This window comes from Bombus fervidus, chromosome 1 (genome assembly GCF_041682495.2).
Source record: "Bombus fervidus isolate BK054 chromosome 1, iyBomFerv1, whole genome shotgun sequence".
NCBI classification, from domain to species: domain Eukaryota; kingdom Metazoa; phylum Arthropoda; class Insecta; order Hymenoptera; family Apidae; genus Bombus; species Bombus fervidus.
In genome coordinates, this window is record NC_091517.1 from 5,880,660 (window position 1) to 5,899,063 (window position 18,404).

The following is an 18,404-nucleotide window of genomic DNA, read 5'->3' on the forward strand; positions in this document are numbered from 1 at the left end:
ACACGTAAATTCAGCTAGTTCGCGAATAGTCGGTTTCCTACTAAGTTCTATTGTTCCATGCGTGAATGAGGGCGTATTACTTAACGTCGCCGTAGAGATTGACCAGCTGATTACATAAAATGTTATCGATTTGTGTCATGATTTTCGGCATCGACATTGAGTTAGAAGCGATTTCGCGTGTGCGTATATGCGCACCACCAAGATCGGCTCATGATCCGAAATTCACCGCGTACATTCGCTTACGAAAGTGGCCATATAATTTTTGTTATGGATTACACGATTGAATAGTCTCGCGCAACTCATGGGCCGACCATGGATCGTCACGGCCTTGAACCACTATGTCCACCATAGTTTCGTCGTTTCCAATAACGATCAGTCAAATTTCACTCGTGATCGTAGCCAAAATTGGTGATAGCTATCAACTTGCTCCACACCTATGATCCATAAGTATGAAATACCTGTTACTTTTGTTATCTTTCCAACTGGAATTCAGCTAGATTACTGAGTCGTTGCAGTTAGAAAAGCAGCTATTAATGAAGTTTCTTCTGCTAAGAAAATGAGATGATTATCACGAAGAAGCGTTAAGTGACACGTGACAGGATGTTCGTTAATTCCTCGAAACGATTTTCTCGCAAAGAATTTCGAAGATACGGAAGAGGATCTTCGCGCGAGAAGATAATTATTTGTGCCTATACAGTGGGTGCCAAGGATGATTAATCATGTCTCTGTAAACTAACTGGCCAACAACTTATCTACATCCACCCAGCATGCTCTCTATGCTGGTGGACGGTTTGGTAACCCGTTGAATTTCGCTTTCAATACAACTCGGTCGACGAGAGAATTCTCGTCAAGGCCAATCGAGAACGGACTTGAATGGATGTCGTCATTTATCATCGGCCAGCCGGTCACCGATTTGTACACGGACGCGGAGTCTCGGGGACTACCTACTACTTTAACGCCCTACCCTTTCTTCTCCTGTTTTTCTCTCTCACCCTCTCTTCAGTCGAAGGAAAAAACCAGAAATCAAGATTTGTCTTCGTGGATGTCAAGAAATTTGACAAATATTGACTATGGACTTTGCACAACGCGCCATATGTCGTTGATAATATCTATATAAAGTCTATTAGAACCGAACATCTTCTAATTTGTCCAAGTTTCTTGTTCGAATCTATTTAACTCGAGTTTCCTGTTCAAACATTGCACGAAGACTTCACTAATAATATCAGTGAATTCATACAGATTACAGGTTGTAGATTATAGACCAGTGCTTTGTAATATTACTTTACAATTGTATTACAATTCTTCCGCGGAATAGGATAATCAAATGACTTGTATTTGTCAAATGAGAGATATCCATTGCGTTACTACTCCTTAATGTCTAAACTTCTTAAATTCATAAATTTATTTATTGCAAGAAAGTTACATAAATAATAGTAAATTCTAAGATAGAATTAAAGAACAGCAACTGCGTGTTATTACTCTTCTGTAACTTTTAATCGAACGTGCCTTCTGAGAACGTCTCATTTATTAAAATCAACGTCTAGATAACTTCGAACTTGTTACTTGTAAAATGTCACTAATAATCTAATGCAACTGTGCAAGATGATCCAGGTGTCACAAATCATCTTTGTACAAAGTCTATTAGACTAAAAACATTCTCATTTTTTTCTTATTCAAATTTATATAACGCGATCTGATTTGAAAAATTTAAAAAACGTTTGATAAAGACATCAGGGTATTGTAAGTTCTAAGACATGGCAGGGGATAGGAGTACCGATCCAGCGATAAAGGTATCGATTTTCGTGCCAAGTAGGATGGAGCGTCTGCAATGATTCGTCGGTTCCGCGATGGATCGCGATCGCGCGGTTCGATCGTCTCGTTCGCTTGCAAAATGAAAAGTCGAAAACGCGCCGAGCAAGCGAAATACCTCGCGAATATATTGCGAAAGCTGTATACATTATAATGGGCCGGGCGCAGAAAACGGGCCAGCGGCGACTCGATGAGTCTTGGTGGGTCTCGGTAGCACACGACAACTCGATGATTCGGTAGCTCACGGTGGCACACAGTGTCTCTGTGCGTACGTTACGCAAGGAATCGTTCGCTCGTGCCTGCGCTCGAAGCTGTGTCTCGACACTGGAATCGTCGTTAACTATGGGATGAACAAACCACTGACCTCAATATCCACGCCGGCTAAATGTTTCGTTTCACAGGCAACAACCGCAAGAAACGACGCATACTGTTGTAAATTAATGCACCGCGGTGACTCGATCGCGATTTACATACCCTGTGAGATAGGTATACTTGACAATTTTTTTTCTCGTAACTTCTTGGAACAAGGTTCGATTTTTTTGAGAAAAGAATAGCTTTGTCTAAAGAGTATGATATCCAAATTGCGGATGATACGTCGATGATGAAATTTAGTTCGTTGCGATCGGCACGTCTGAAAGCAGAGAATTATAAAATATTCTATTCTAAGGAACGTTTAAATTACCAATTATTTAGTCTGCGTTTATTTCGTCTACGGTGGGCGGTACGAGCGATTTGCTTTGCGGATATATAAATCGCACAAACGTTCGATTCGCCATACATATTGAGGTATCGTAGATAGGAATCAAGAAACTTACGAGATGATATTTACAGGTCAGTCTTTTCGACAGTATCGTGGAATCACGTTGTACAACTGATCGATACGACATAGACATTGTGACACCATTACGAAGTAATTGCACAATCACACGTGACCCATCGTACTAGACTGTTAATTGCTGGAAGGTGTTGGGTCGCGTCAAGGTTGGGAACTGTAGATAAGTAAAAAGTGGGGAGGTCTATGAAATCGAAACGTATACGCGACGCCATCGGCCAAATAAACCGAGAGGAACACAATCTCGTTTATTTCTGAAAGAAGAACTTCGCGATGTGCAGGTGTGAACAAGATTCTTGTAATAAGTCTTGCAAAGATATTTCCGACGTTGGAATATAACTTGAAGAATCGATAATTGGAACTCTTTATCAGTAAGAACTCTTCTATCAACCTTTTATTTCTTATTTTTCACTTGTTACCGACTTCTGAACTGTTTGTAATACCTGCAACCTCTATTTCTTTACTACATTATCATGTTACGCAAGATACCCATTGCTGTTATAAAAGCTTGAAGAAGCTTGCAATAGAATGCTACATTGTTCCACATGAAATCGATACAATAGCATGCTGTTAGCAATAACGAGGATCTTAATTATTCAAGTGGATTATTGTCGGCCAGAAATGAGATTCTAAATTCTGTGTTCTATATCTCGTCAGAATGTTACCTGCAGCTATGATAGCTACGATCATTGAACAGGAAGAAGACAGAAGACCTTAGAGATTCACCGTATATCATAATGTTACGTAAAATATGACCTATTTGTAATTCGAATGAGAGCCAACATGGCGACAAATAACTTGTCTTCTCCTTCGAGAATCGTGTTTTATGTATCAAACACAACAATAAAATACCAAAGAAATATCTTTAACGTATATAGTGCATGCCGAGATATCTTTGACATGTATTTGGTATTTCAGGTAATTTTTATTGTAAAAATTTCACAGGAAATTAGACTTGATGTATAATTTCGCGACAAGCTAACTTTCATGTTCGAATATAGTTTGCCAAAAAAGTAGCATAATTCGTGGAAACCCGTTTCGTGGAAGTTTTTACGTTTATTATGACATCATAGTTCGTATCGCACAATGACATAATCTATATTTGTACGAGCGAGTAATTCATGATACGAATTGTTGATAATTATGTTGTGTATAAGATTATGATGCTAAAGTGACGAATACGTTGCGATCGGTTTTACGTACGTGTGAGTCACAGTATTCGACGGAAACTGAAGCTGTCAAGCGATTATGCTGGCGTATAGCGTTTAATCTTTAATCCTAGCGTTTGGTTGGTACAACAAAGGCTTGTTGGATTGAAAGCGATAATGCACGGCGACAAGACTGTTTATGTCGCATCTGAAATACTCATATTACCTCGATAAATCTTCGATGAAGAGAGCGACATTGTAAACAATATCTTTGAGGAAATGAAAATTCATATCTTTGTGAATAGAATTGACGAAATGGAAATCAAACAGAGGATTGTTTCACTCATTACATATCATATAGTGCCTACTTTATTTTAGATATTTTATGTGCCTCTGTAACAGACATGAAACGTAATTATAGACTCAATTATAGACTCAAGTATATAATGCTTAACATTTTCAAATTTCCTCTAAATATATAAACGTTGTAAATATATATAAACATAAGTTTAGTAATATTATTATCGATAACAAAAATAAAATAGTAGTTATATAAAAGAAAAAGAAGGTAAGACCAATAAACGTAAAAAATGTGTAAATAATTGTAGCAATTGGTAGTAATGATATAAATCGTGCATATATACAAGCAATTTTACATAATAAATAAAATTAATTATAAGTTTATTAATATTAATTTATTTAATTTATTTCGCATATTATTGATTTACGATCTCTAACTTTATTAATCTATTTTTTATTATTTCGTGACGAGAGCAGATAACGTCAAATATCAAACGTGTAACCACTAATAATTGAACATCTATATATAATATACATTAGCGAGCTAGCTTTTTTCATGAATCACGATTGATTTGAATCTTTATTCCGAGACTCAATCAGTCGATCAATTTTCAATGCGTTGTTTATAGTGTAAGATAACAATGAATATAAAAGCTTTTGAAATACGTAAGATTTCATTGCCGCGATAGTAGGAGAGTTCATAAAAGATTGTGCGATGATGATTGCACGTTACATTCTTATTTGATTGAAACCGCAGCCAGTGGATCTATTTGCCCCCCCGATATATTTAAATATACTGCCATTTATTGGGAGTTTAACGAAACGAGAGATGGTCCTTAGCAAATACGCGAAATTACAACATCGTTGTGCAAGAAATCCGTAATTGGCGTTATACAATACCGTGAGTTAATAACATGGAACTAACCGCGCAGCAGTAATACACAATTTAACGGCAGATCGAGCGTGCCACTTATATAGAAAATAAATTTTCGACGGAAATTTTAATCAAGCTTGCGGTTGAAACGAAAACATTACACATTGTGATTCTTTAAGTCAAGTATATACAAGGATTATTTATCGTGCTTTAAACTATCTTACGAGCGATCAAGGTGTGTTGCAATGGAAAGGTCTGGCCCCAATTAAATTAGATTCTACCACTGTGACGGCTATGAAACGCAAGACAGATGTTTCAGTTTGTTTAACAGGACGCCTGTCTAACCGGTTACTAACGCTTGTATCTGCGATGCTTGAAATTCGGTCAACGCATAATCGACCGCGTGGATCGTCAAAATTTGCGAAACGTTAATTCGAGAGGGCAAACTTTGGAATAGTTCGAGGTCTCTGAACCAGTACTGGAACATATCCAATCCGTGGTAGAGCGATCGTGAAAGTGGTTTCGCGTGCATGTCTATCCTCGATACGCGTCGCGATTCGCGATGCCGATTGGAGCAAGATCGAAATTTCGTCGATGTTTAGTTTTTCTTCGGTTACTGTGTCTTAGGTTTCAGGCTACCATAGAAGATACCTTTTTTAACCAACTATATCGTTCTATAGGTGTGTTTAGATTTAAGATCAAGCGAGTGAATGCTCGTTCTTACTTCACTTTGATAGAATTAACGCGTAAACATTCTTTTTTTGTTTCGCGATTAAAGAATGTATATATAATTATAACTTCTTCATCAGATATCGTTGTCACGAGATCGAGTGAGGTGGAAATAATTATTTAATATTCTATATACTTTAATGGTCTATTTTCCACGAATAGGTATGTACGTAGGTTTTCGGTTTTTGGTGTAAATGACTTTATGAACAGATTGTTCGAAAACCAGTTACATCAAATGATCTCCTCGTATATTTTTGTTCGTTTAGTCTAACGAATACGTTAGAGCAGTCAAATACGCGTATAAACTCTTATGAGCGTTCATTTCGGTTTTCAGATGTTTGATTCGTTAGAACGATAGTTCTTCGGGACAAGCATTCACTGTGATCATAGTCTTAACAATATTTTCCAGTTCATCATGATTCAACTTCGATCGAAGTACGGTTGATTGCTGGAACAATGAAATTGAAGATTTCTGCAATTCGTTTCTCTGATTTAGAGAAATAAAAACGGCGAGAAAGATCCAACTTGCTTCATATTTAGGTTTACGTCGGTTTCAGGACAATTCATTCGGGGCCGCGAGATTTCACAGTTATTTCTAACATGTCACGTGAAAGTGACCGCGTCAGGCGTCAATTTGTATGTCTCGTGACAAGCCTATATTTAGGACAAACGGAATTCCATCAACATGGATAATAATTTCGAGTATCGACGTTTTGCAACGGGAAACTGCAGCGCAGATTGAACGCAGGGTTGCTCTGTCTCGTTAATCTTGTCGTAGTATCATATCATTCGCTAGAAACCGTGTAGCATCGTATAGATCGAACAAAAGTCACGAGGAACGTATCGTAAACGAACGAAGGAACAGAATAAAAGAAAAGATAGGAATATAAGATAATTGTTTTATTTTTCAATCGAGTATTCACAACCACAGAAAATTTATATGAATAAATTATACGTGTCACATAAATATTTTGAAATTTCATTAACAAGGAACAAAACTGTTATGATTGTATTGGTCAAATTTGAAACCAATTGGAAAATGTACGCGGAAATTACAAAATATTTACTACAAGCGAGTGAACAGCCGTCACTTCATCAATTTTCAAATAAGATTTGCTCAGGAATGAAGGGATTTCTGTACAAATTTTAATGTACAGTTTAGATTTATTTTCGCGTGTAGAATAACCTTTTGTCGATTATTCACTTCTGTCAGGCCGGTGTTAGTCGTTTAAGTATGCTTGACTAATTTTCAAACTCGGTTTTCCCGAGAATGAAGTGCCATAAGAACAAATTTCATTCTACGGTCTCGATTTATTTTTTCACGTAGAATCAGTTCCTTTGCGTCGATTACACGATCATTTCCGAGGCACTCCGTATAGACATGTATTCGATTATGTCGCGGTGATATATGACAGAGCAGTCGGTGAAACGGCATACGGCGGGAAAGTCAAAGGCGCGTGGCTTATAGCTGCGTCGCGCCGGTACGAAACTGCAGGTTTAACTATTATGGAGCGACGCAACCGGCCGGTGATCTTAAGTAATACGCGAATTGTTGCGCGTTCGAGCAACGAAATGAAAAGAGATGTAAGAAAACTATCGGTGGGAGGAGAAAAGGAGAACATGTAGCTGTTTTGGGGAGCATTAAGTGAAGAGACAGAGAGCAAAACTTCACTGGTGGAGAAAGAAAGAGAGAGAGAGAGGGGGGGGGAGAGGCAGAGAGGAGGGCAACGAGAGAAAGGAATAAGCAGACATGCCTCGTTGTTGACACTCACGAGAAATTGCGGCCACGTATTCGCGAATAGAAGTGTACGACATGCTTTTCAGCTGATTGTAGTATCGCACGAGTACTCTCTGTCGATTGAATCATATATCTTTTAGCGTTTCGAACCGCTTATTCGTGCACGGATCTTCCATCTTCGCATCGTCTCGTCGCGACCTCGACCGTCCCGCTTCCGGTAGTTCTGACACTTCAAGGATCTTTGTTAATTAAACATACGTTATTGTATGTCGAGTATTATTAGTGTTTGTAAAGATTCCGTCACTGACAAGTTAATCCTTTAATTTTGATTGTATACGTAAATGAGACTGCGATGAACGATAGAATTTTATTACAGTGGAACTCTGTTTGTACGAATTTCGTTTACTGGAACGAACTTTTAGTGTCCAATTAATTGAAGTGCTAACTGAATCCATTTATCTGAACGTAAACTTCTATCCATTTATATGGACAAGAAATAATAGGTGGTGGAGAGAATCAATATGAACTCCAATTACGTAAACTATTTGTCCTACTACATTCTTACTTTCCAAGTGAAATCTTAGAGTTAGAAATATTTCGTGAACAGAAGGACAGCTCCTTTGATCGGGCAAATTTTAATTTCATGTTCTGGAAGGTACTAGAACCGCCAACATTCACTTCTCCCTCTTATTATTCTAAGTCCAGGAGCGAGATGACCTGGTCTGTATGTTGCAAAATCCCTACCAGTTTGACTAATTGCAAATCGTGATAGAAGCTACAAAGAAGAAAGTTTCCACACACACGGAAAACTGCTTCGTTAGCAAGGCCGGTACTTATAATTTTTCAGTCGTCATCGTTCAATATTTCGCGCTTTTTCACGTATGTTAATTAGACATGTCGGTAAACGGTCGGAAATGTATGGATTTTTAAAAATGTTTTAATGGCCCATTCAATTCAAATTCACGAAACAGCCACAAGCACTTACGTCGAGTATGTGTATTTATTCCACTCCTCGATTGGCATGACTTTGGAAATGCGTACACGTAACAAAATCGCGATACGTGAAATCGTCGAAGGAGACCATGTCGAGGTCACGATAGTTTCTGTATTCACGACGTTAATTAGATACGTAATTTTATCGTACGCGGAAAGAAAGGGGAACGACTCGAGTCATTGGCAATTGCCTCTGATCTTTGTTTCGCGCCACGAATTCAGACTTGAAACGATCATCTACCGATGTATAATAAATGCAAGTAATATAACGAGATCAAACGACCGGTCAATGGATAAAATTTACAATTTTCGACGAAGGTATCATTGTAGGTTCACCGATTGATTTTAAATAAATTTCCACAATTAATAGCAGTTCGACAATGCATTATAATCAGTGATGCTTTCAGAATATATGTAAATTAGAAACGAACTATAACCGTTCTTTTTACAACGAGACAATTTTTTGTAGATATATTACAAAGGAAGAACTGATTCACAATTGACATCGTATGGACCTAAACGAAGATCTTTTAGACAGATATTAATTGTTGCGACCATCGAAAGTTATAAACTCCAAACGCTGTCTGATTTTACGACTTCAGCGTATCGTTTTCATCTACTATACGTGTATCGTAGCATTCGTCAAATTAAACTATTTATTTCGCGCAACATGCATCACTGAAATTGCGGCGTTGACTATGTCTATGTTGGATGTATCTATTATCGTCATTGACTATCGCTCACTGAATGAACTGCGAACCTGGTCGAGTATTAAGAAATACCTGTATATCTTGACCAGTTTTATCCGTCACATTTATTGCGAAATAAATTATTAGTGTTCATTACAAGTGGTAGATATCTGGTCGCAAGTATTCACACATTAATTCCAAGTACCATTAGCAAACGTATTGATTGGTGTTTGTAAAAGGCTCGGGCGAATTGTAGAGGTTGCTCGACCGGATATACCGAACGTAAGGGAACATACAACAGCAGCTTTATTGCGCGCAACGTGCGAGGGCTTACGTTCACGATTAGATATACGACGAAAGAATGCACGCGTTAATACATTAAACACCACACAGAAAAATAATGTGTAAACGCTGTGGAAATACAACATTATTATAAAACGTAAATGAAATATCGTTACCGTTTTATCAAATAAAATATATTTGAGTAATAGATTTTCAATATATTGAAGAAACGTATTACACAAATCGGAAGGGAATCGGTAACAAAAAGAATTTTTATGATACGAAAACTGTTAGTTTCTTCTCAACCAAAATCGATATAAAATACTTCAATTTCTGCAAATCTCATAAAATTTAATACCTAGATGGAAGAAATTCTTATGATTCTTTTTTTGATTAGTTGCAATGTTAATTCAAAAGAATTCAATAATATCAATTCACTTGTGGATAATGTAAACTGACCGTAATTAACTGAAAAGGAATTACAAATGAAATGCGGCGTTAACTCAACTTTAATCCTTAATAAGTTAACACATGGAGTAAAAAAACTAGGAGATAAGTCGTCAGGGATGACGTGAGACACAGACAATTCCTCGATGTTCTACGAAATACCTTCGAGCGATTAACAATTAAATTATTCTAAATTAGTTTTTTTCTTACTTTGAAAGGAACAATTTGGGAGAAGTTGATCCAGTCACGCTAGTTTTTATTCTACGAAACGACCGAAAAATATTCGACTGGGTAATTCGAAAGACACTTTTAGCGTGAAATTTAGGATGAAACATTTAACATTTTAACCGGTTCTTCGTTATATCTTTGTTGAACAGTGACGTCACTATGTCTTTCTTAAATTTGATTTCTGTGAAAAATAACGTTATCGTATCCTTCGTGATGATAATATTTTTCCTGAATGACAATCGCTGTTGCAATATTAACGATATCAAGGAGAAATCACATGCGCTGTTTCTCAGGCACGTTCGAATTAATTACATAACGTTTTTGTGGCTTTTAGTTTAAGAATGCTAAACTGCGTCGAAATACGATTAACGAAAAAAAAAAAAAAAAAATGTCACATTAAAATAATTACGCAAGTCCATGTTGTATCATGCAACATGAAAACCTCAATGTGGTAAATCGTTGCTGTGTCATCCAACCCGATGATGTGACAGATCTCAATAGTTAGCAAGTAACAACAGCTCGCAAGGAGATTCGGGACAAAAAAAAGTTGAACATGTTCGACAATCAGTACAGTATTTGCTTCAATGTTATTTTACGTAATCTTGATTGTTATTTCCATAAACATAACATCGACGTTTAATATGCCAACTAATCGAATATATGCAACTGTTTTTACACAGTTCTGTTTTCCATGATCGTTTGTTGTCTTTATGAATTTTCTAGATACGAATTAGAATTTTCTAGATTCCCAATTAAAACACGTCAAGGCAGAGGCTTGTTGGTGAACGAAATACAAAAATTTCCAGAAAATTCTTTAGAATTCCAATGTTTTAAAGGAAGAACAAATTATGAAGAAACAATTAAGAAAAACAAACAAGCAAATAGTAAATAACGTATACCTCAAGCACGTTTTTGCCACATGCACAAAGCATGTTCAAGAAGTCATGTTTGTTCCCGCGAATCGCTTCTCTCGTCCATTTCTGAAATTTCATCGGGCAAGATTATTACACACCGATTAACCTTTTTTCCTCCAAAATCAAAGCTAGATAGGACGAACAAGTTCTCTATAATAAGAAGCGCGGGGAAAGTACATAGCTGCATGAAGCTACAGCCTATCGAGAGCTATGATGATTTAATGGTACTTCACGGCGGTATATTGGTTAGAAAGAAGAAGCTACCCGATAGTATCCACTTACGTAACGATTGTATTAAAGTTTTTTCTTGACATAGTTCGATAATCACGAAAAATACGCACAAAATTGATGAACTATTGCCAGTTGTACGAAATTAAGAAGACTCTATGTTGCACGGGAGATTTAACTATTTGAGAGCACCGCCTTCTCGTGGATTGGTAATTCGTATTAACCACGTAGCAGTTGTGCTATGCAATTACAATATTCCATTTGTAAACTGTTTTCTTTACCGTGTGAGATAAGTCGATAATTTAAATTATACTAGACTGCGGATTCGTATTTATATGAAGATAAACAAAAGCGTAAAACTTTTGTTTCATTTATCAGATACTATACCTCGTTTATATATTTTTGTATATTATGTACTTTATAGTTCTTCACTTTTAAATTTTCTACGAGTGCACAAACATCTGCAGTCTATTTATCGGATTACCAAATAGAAAGCTATATATGTAATTCTGTTAAAAGATCAAATTACAGCAAGCGTATAAAGATTTTCTTCGTTCAAAGGAGTTCTAAATTCAACAATGTTTCGTCAGTATCGAGGAATGTTACAATTATAATAACTTACTGATTGGATTTTTCCGACCTGCAGTAGAATATAAAAGTAGTCAACAATCTAGCGAGAAGTTTAAAAAGTACAGAGAGAAAGCAAAACTCGTTTCGGTTTCTTTCAGAAAATTTGCCGGGTGTCGCAACGTCCTCTCACGTAATATGTAACCAAGTAGATATGTTGCCGCGTGATTGCCAGAGCGCGTTCAAATCACCGCGTATCCAGAGCTATGTGAGAAATCATCGATCTGTGATAAATTTCGGTAATCGAACACTAGTTATGCGTAAGTTCTCGGTCGCTAAGCCTCCATAATATCCAAAACAAATTGCCTTGTATTTCACCAGTTCGTAAGATCCAAGGAATTCCAATGGTACTCCACCCAATACTTTTATATTACAGACACATACACAACATTAATGTCGATTAAAACGATTCGAGCCACTTAAAGATAAGTCACGTTACTCTCTTAACGATATCTACGTGTTCAATATTTTTTATCAATAAGGAACATCCTGAAAATAAACGCGTAAAAAATCTAAAATCTATTTACGATGCTCGTGATGTTATTTTAATAACATTTTGTTGAGCAATACGCATTTATTTTGATCAGTATGTAAACATGCGACATTAGGTTTTAACCAACCACTTCGAATTCATCGCGAACTACGGCGGCCAGAAACTTCCGTCTCGCGTGTATCCAAGGCTCTTAAAGGTAGAGGTCAGACGTTCAAGTCATTCTTTGGTGCTATTTGAGCAACGAATCATTTCACGCACGACGTTTGTCAGAGAAACATATATCGTTAACTAATATATCATAAAAGTGCGTAAGTGATTAGTAGTGTTATTGACCCAATTGTTTCTCTCAAGTGTGTGAACCGAAGCGCGCTTATGAAAAATTATGAAATGCAACTAAATACAGCAACATGAATACGATTGCAGTTCGATTTTATGGAAACATAATTTCAAGCTTATATAATCGACCAAAGAGGATGCACTTTGTTCTTCATTGTATTTAAAATTCTATCTAAAATATAGGTAATATGAATTATATAAATACAGATAATAGTTATTAATATTGGAAATATTTTACCTTACTTTTTGTAATTATGTCAGCGAACAAGATGTTCCTTAATTAAAAATTCTTCTTTGTTATTTATTATTTTCACTAATACCTAAAGGATTACGAAAGGAATATTAATACTGTGACAAAAAAGAAAATCCCCACATAATAGTTATTCATGAACAAGTAATTTTGGACCATATTTCATCATGGACATACATTACTGTTCATGATTATTCGAACGACTACAAAAGTCTATGGGCATTGAATAATTGAAATTTAAGATAAATATAATTTCCAATTAATAATACAATCAAGAATACGGGGTTCCAATTCTCTACTGTTCCAATAAAATATATTGTTATATATATAATATATATTATTATATATATAACAATTTAGTAATTAATAATTAATATAGTATTATATATATAATTGTTCCAAATATATTATAAAATATATTATTACAGTATAACCGTCCAACGAAGCATCCTTTTGTCGGCTTTTACATTTCAGTTTTGTAATAACAAATTTTTATAGACATATAAAAGTACTTTGCATGATACAAATTTTAATACACTTGAGCCTAATTAATTAGTAAATATGTAAATGTTACAATAAATACTTAAATACTGTATACTTAAATATACTATTATATTCGTATCATTAGCAATAATTATGAATAGTTCCGTATATCACAGTCAAATATATAGATATCTAAATAGAATTTAAATAGACATTTTAAATTATACCAGTACCTATTGTTATTCACCAATATTGAAAAGCATATATTTCAATTTTTAAGTATTCAAATTTCCAAACGTTCGCATTATCAAACATCTATATTTTTAATTACGTATACGTGCAAGTATATAAAAAGGGGGAAGAATTAAAACAAAAGAATTAAGAGTACGTTTTTGCAATTTTAATGAATAAATAATTTAGACCATTACGGTGATGATGGAGAAGCTTAAACGTTTCTGAATATTCGTTCAATTTTTCAGGAAGTCTGCCAATCATGCAAGGACGCCGCATTTCGAGATTCGAATTGGCAATTAGACAGATTCAAGATTCGCTTCTTCCGATTGTGGATCTCCCTAAGCAACAATTGGTCACGATTAATATGCGTTTCAAATCGTGCAGGGAATCGGAGGAATACAAAAAATTATCCTTCGTTTAAAAGTTAATGGGTCGCCCAACGCAAAGGAACCATTAAAATTTGCACGGAACAATGAACAGTGACGATATTAAGTTTTACGAAAATTAGAACATCTATAGATACGTATATCGTAATTAGTAATTCGGGAATCAATTTTCTTGTTATTTCTCGTTTCAAATTTCGTGTTTTCCAACCTGCATAAATATTGGACGAGTAAATACTGGAGAGACCAGAGGCGAGCCTGGTAATAAAACAAAGTAATCGATTTTCGGTATATGTGTTTGAAATGTGCATGTATAAAATGATAGTTAAATAATGAATACAGCAAGAATAAAAACCTTGTGTCATTAAAACTAACATTTTGTGGACAACTGAGTCGATATCTACTCCATTTCTAATTGCCTTGATAATAATATGTTATGCACGTAACTAATAAATTATTTTTAATTCATTTCTTGTATCTCGCGTAATGTTTAACTTGGTCTCTGCGAATCTAATGAAATTATCGTCGAAGACATTAAATGTCTGAAGGGATCGTTATTGTTGTTGTTGTTTCAGATATTGAATAATATGAATTTAAAGATAATGACACTTAAAGTATATACGTACGATCAACGTGGCACGAGAGTCAACGTTTACCGATTTAATCATTTAAAATCAAAATTTAACAATTTTTAAGCAACTTAACGGATCTGTGCAACCCAAAATGAAAATCCTATTACACGAATATTATCAAAATATAGATAGCGCTGAAATGTTTGGTTTTAGTATTCAATATATCCAAATATTACTACCTTTTGTGTATACCACGCTTTTTGTGGCTAAGGTATTATAAAATGTGGCAGTGAAAGGTATCTAAAGGAATGCAAATGTGAAGGGACAAGATGAATAGTAAAGTTCCAATCGAAAAAAGATCGAATTGAATCGCAATTTTTCAAGTTCGAAACCAACAATGGAAGTTTGTACGACGACGAAGACCACCTAGCAGGCAAATCTAAGTACCTAAGTACACGCCTTAAAGAAGCGCGATGCGATGGAGTAGAACGTGAATCGAAGTCAAATCGACTGCTCACGTGGTTCGTGATTCACGGGACAAAACAGCGTGTGAGAGGAAGACCGTAAAGACAACGTCAACAGAGGGAACTGTCTTAGCGTTTACGCCGAGGAGAGTACGGTTAGGAGTTGATTGGTTGGTTCAGTGACAGGAGAAAATATCACTGTTATATTTATCGGGAGCAGTTTTATGCCGCGCTACGAATTCCTACGAGATAAACACACGAAGCGCCGTGTTGGCAGTTTCAAAATATATGTAGGTAATATATATTGCGCGCGCGTGTACTCAATAAGAAACAACTTTGTCTACGCGTGTGCATATCTTTTTCGGAGCAATTATATCTGAGCACGATATCGTGCAGTGATAAGGTTCGTATCACTTGGTTCACTCATATTGCTTGAAGTAATCGCGCGTTATTTGCTACCGAGTAATTGCGAGATAAGACACTGGCCCAGAAACGTATAACAGCGACGAGCTTGACTTTTTCATTTTTATTAACGACGATTAAAATTGCACCACCTGTAACGCATACGAGTAATCAAAGGGTGAATAGAAAGAGGGAGGGAGAGAGGGAGAGAAAGAGAGAAAGGGAGACGCGCGTAATTTTTGGTCGAGTCGTTGTGGTACGGTAGAAACCGCGAGGCGTAAAAATAAATGAACAACCGGTGAATTATCGTTTCGGTGAGCGAACCGAAAGAGAGGCGGGTGTACGAAGTCGTTTCCGTGGGACGGCGTCAATTCGTTACGTCATGTCAGAAGGAAAAACAACCGCACGTAGTGGTTGCGCTTCTATTGGAAGCGAGCGTGGCAGCGTTACTTTCAGCTCACTTACCGGACGATCGGTCGAAGACAGCAGTTATCTCACGTAATCGTCTCTTTTTGAACAATCGAACACACACTCTCTTCTTCTCTCTCGTGTCACTGTTGATTGAGAAATTCTTCGACGAATTTTTGTCCCTTCATGAACCTTCGTCTTGTGCCAAGTTTTTCTCGGATTTGCACGAACTGCTCGATGAACGAACGAAGACCAGTTGTCAGGCACGGTGGGCAGACGACGAATCGCCACGATTTTATAAATCGGCTACGGAGACACGATGTTTTCGCTTGACTCCTCCTTTCTCTCCTCGTGACTTTACGAAATCGTATCAAACAATAGACTAGGGTAAATCAAATTGAATGAAACAAAACGAAAATTTAAAAAAAGGAACGAAAGAAATAAAATAAAAGAAGAGAAAATAAAAGGAAAGAAAAGAAAAGAAAAGAAAAGAAAAGAAAAGAAAAGAAAAGGAAAGAAAAGAAAAGAAAAGAAAAGAAAAGAAAAATAAAAAGCTAAAGAAACAAGAGGAAAAAAGGGTCGGAGTTGAAACTCGCGCTTATGCGACACCGATAATATTCGTACGAATGAACACGCTGCCGCCGTGCCAAGTTGCGGACTGACAGCGGTTACGCTGGTGGATTGCTTTTAACCGAGCCGCCATATTGGTATCGCATCCCTTCTACCTTTTTCGATCCTTCGACGCTTGACGCCAGATCGGTCGCCTTCATGGACAACATTCGTCGCGCGTCTCTTGCCGCCCTTCGCGATCCTTCTACTTTTCTTTCGTCTCTACTAATTATTCCACCTGCGAGTCTTCCTCTTCGCTTGTTTCTGAAATGTTCTCTACGATTTACTTCCTACTTATTTCATTCGTAGCTTTTATACGCGGCTACTGTTTCTGAAGATAAGAAGATTTATGCTTATATTTTATAAAACACAAATCATCTAGTGCAGGATTGAAACATTCCTAAATAAAAAATTTACTTCAAGCTAAACCATCACGTATTATATAAGATCTAAACGACTTATATATTGAGAATAATTATAACAAATTATCACAGCTATAAATTGTCTACACAGAATGAATAAATTTATATAACGAATTACACAGTTAATTAGAATTCAACAAAAAAGGACGATTTATGAAGCAGGTTATGGCGGTCTGTTAAAGTTTTACGTCAATCCTTTTCCTTGCTTTGACGCTAAAGATAATTGTTTCTGCGAATAATACCTAAACATTTATATTACAAAGTAATATAATTATCCTCAGTCATATGATTAACCTTCGGAGGGTATGTGAAAAATCGTTACAAGACAGGTTAATTTCCGGTCTCTGTGACCCAATCCTAAATGCACATTATAGGTCCTTTAGATTTAGTTCTAATAATGCCTGTGATATAGCTTATAATATATATAAAGAATGTGTTAAGAAATGTGAATATATTTATAAAATACGTGTATCTATATATTTTATTACGTATTGCATTGCGTTCGTTATCGCTATTATTTTATCGCTATTATAGTATTATCTCCCTCTGATGATACCTCGTCATTATCATTCTCGCTACGTTGTAAAAATTCACTAAACATGGACATCGGTCGCTGATGTTCTCTTCTCACTGTTATACAGAATGCTAAATTGTTAAATCGGTGTTAGGTTTTTTCTCGGGGTCCTCTGTTTAATAGAGCTTTTTAAAGGTTAATAGAGATTTTTTTATCCAGTTAACAGCAGAATTTAATTTTAGAAATCTCTTATGGGGTTAGATCGTGCAGTGCGTAAACAAATACAAGCGACGAGTATACACGTCAAACGTACCGAAATAAAGTTTTTGTTTGACGTGTATAATCGTCAAACGCAGTTAACTGGTTAATGGTAGTACTTGCACTTTCTGCGTTTCGCCGGAAAGTATTACATATGTGGGCAATTTTCAGTTTTACAAAGTCGCTACCCATTCTCGAGACTAGCGTGACTGTTTCTTGAGAGACTATTTCTCGAGATAACGTGACTATAAAATTTTTGAAACGTATTTTGATTTCGGAGAATATATTTTAATCCTTAGTGAACCGCGTAATCCGCGTTTTCTGATTTATTCCTGATCTATGTAAATGTTTTTCTTTTACTTTGTCTTTTACTTATATCTTTTTATTTATTTTACTGAATTATTACACATAATTGCATCTTTTATGATAATTTTAAACTCAATCGTATAATTAAAAAATGTATAGGAAATAACAACTACGTATGTATGAGGTAGTAAAGTCTGCAAATTTAAATTTTATTAATGACGCGAATTGTTTCTGTGAAATACTAAGTATGACTTGCTAAAAGTGTAGATACGTAAACACGTATCCTTCTTCAACGTTCTATTTCAATAAATCATGTAATAGACTGATAAATAATTCATTATCATTATATTTCCATAAAAAACCTAATAATCATATTTTGTTTGCTTATAAACAAGCTTCTAATTTCATAAATACAAGAAAATTATCAATAAA

General features: G+C 35.9%; 1 protein-coding gene and 1 long non-coding RNA gene across 9 annotated transcripts in view; one reads left to right on the forward strand and one right to left on the reverse strand.

Moving 5' to 3' along the window:
• The window catches only part of LOC139994476 (very long chain fatty acid elongase AAEL008004), a 37,259-nt gene that overhangs the window by 9,993 nt on the left and 8,862 nt on the right, over window positions 1-18,404 (reverse strand). For 2 of the 7 annotated variants that reach the window (XM_072017693.1, XM_072017200.1), the window contains exon 1: window positions 15,921-16,535. The exons of 1 other annotated variant lie outside the window; for it this stretch is intronic. The gene's annotated coding sequence lies outside the window, so the exon portion shown is untranslated. Of the gene's footprint in view, window positions 1-15,920; window positions 16,606-18,404 lie in introns of those variants that run through there. 4 more of the 7 variants (XM_072017288.1, XM_072017372.1, XM_072017617.1 and 1 more) reach the window with 4 other exon arrangements.
• Window positions 12,442-15,921, forward strand: LOC139996313 (uncharacterized). 2 transcript variants are annotated; one of them, XR_011802194.1, is made up of 4 exons: window positions 12,442-12,639; window positions 13,880-14,278; window positions 14,593-15,315; window positions 15,348-15,921. It is a non-coding gene; the product is annotated as an uncharacterized lncRNA (long non-coding RNA). The 2 variants fall into 2 exon arrangements; XR_011802211.1 differs by having other exon boundaries at window positions 12,450-12,527.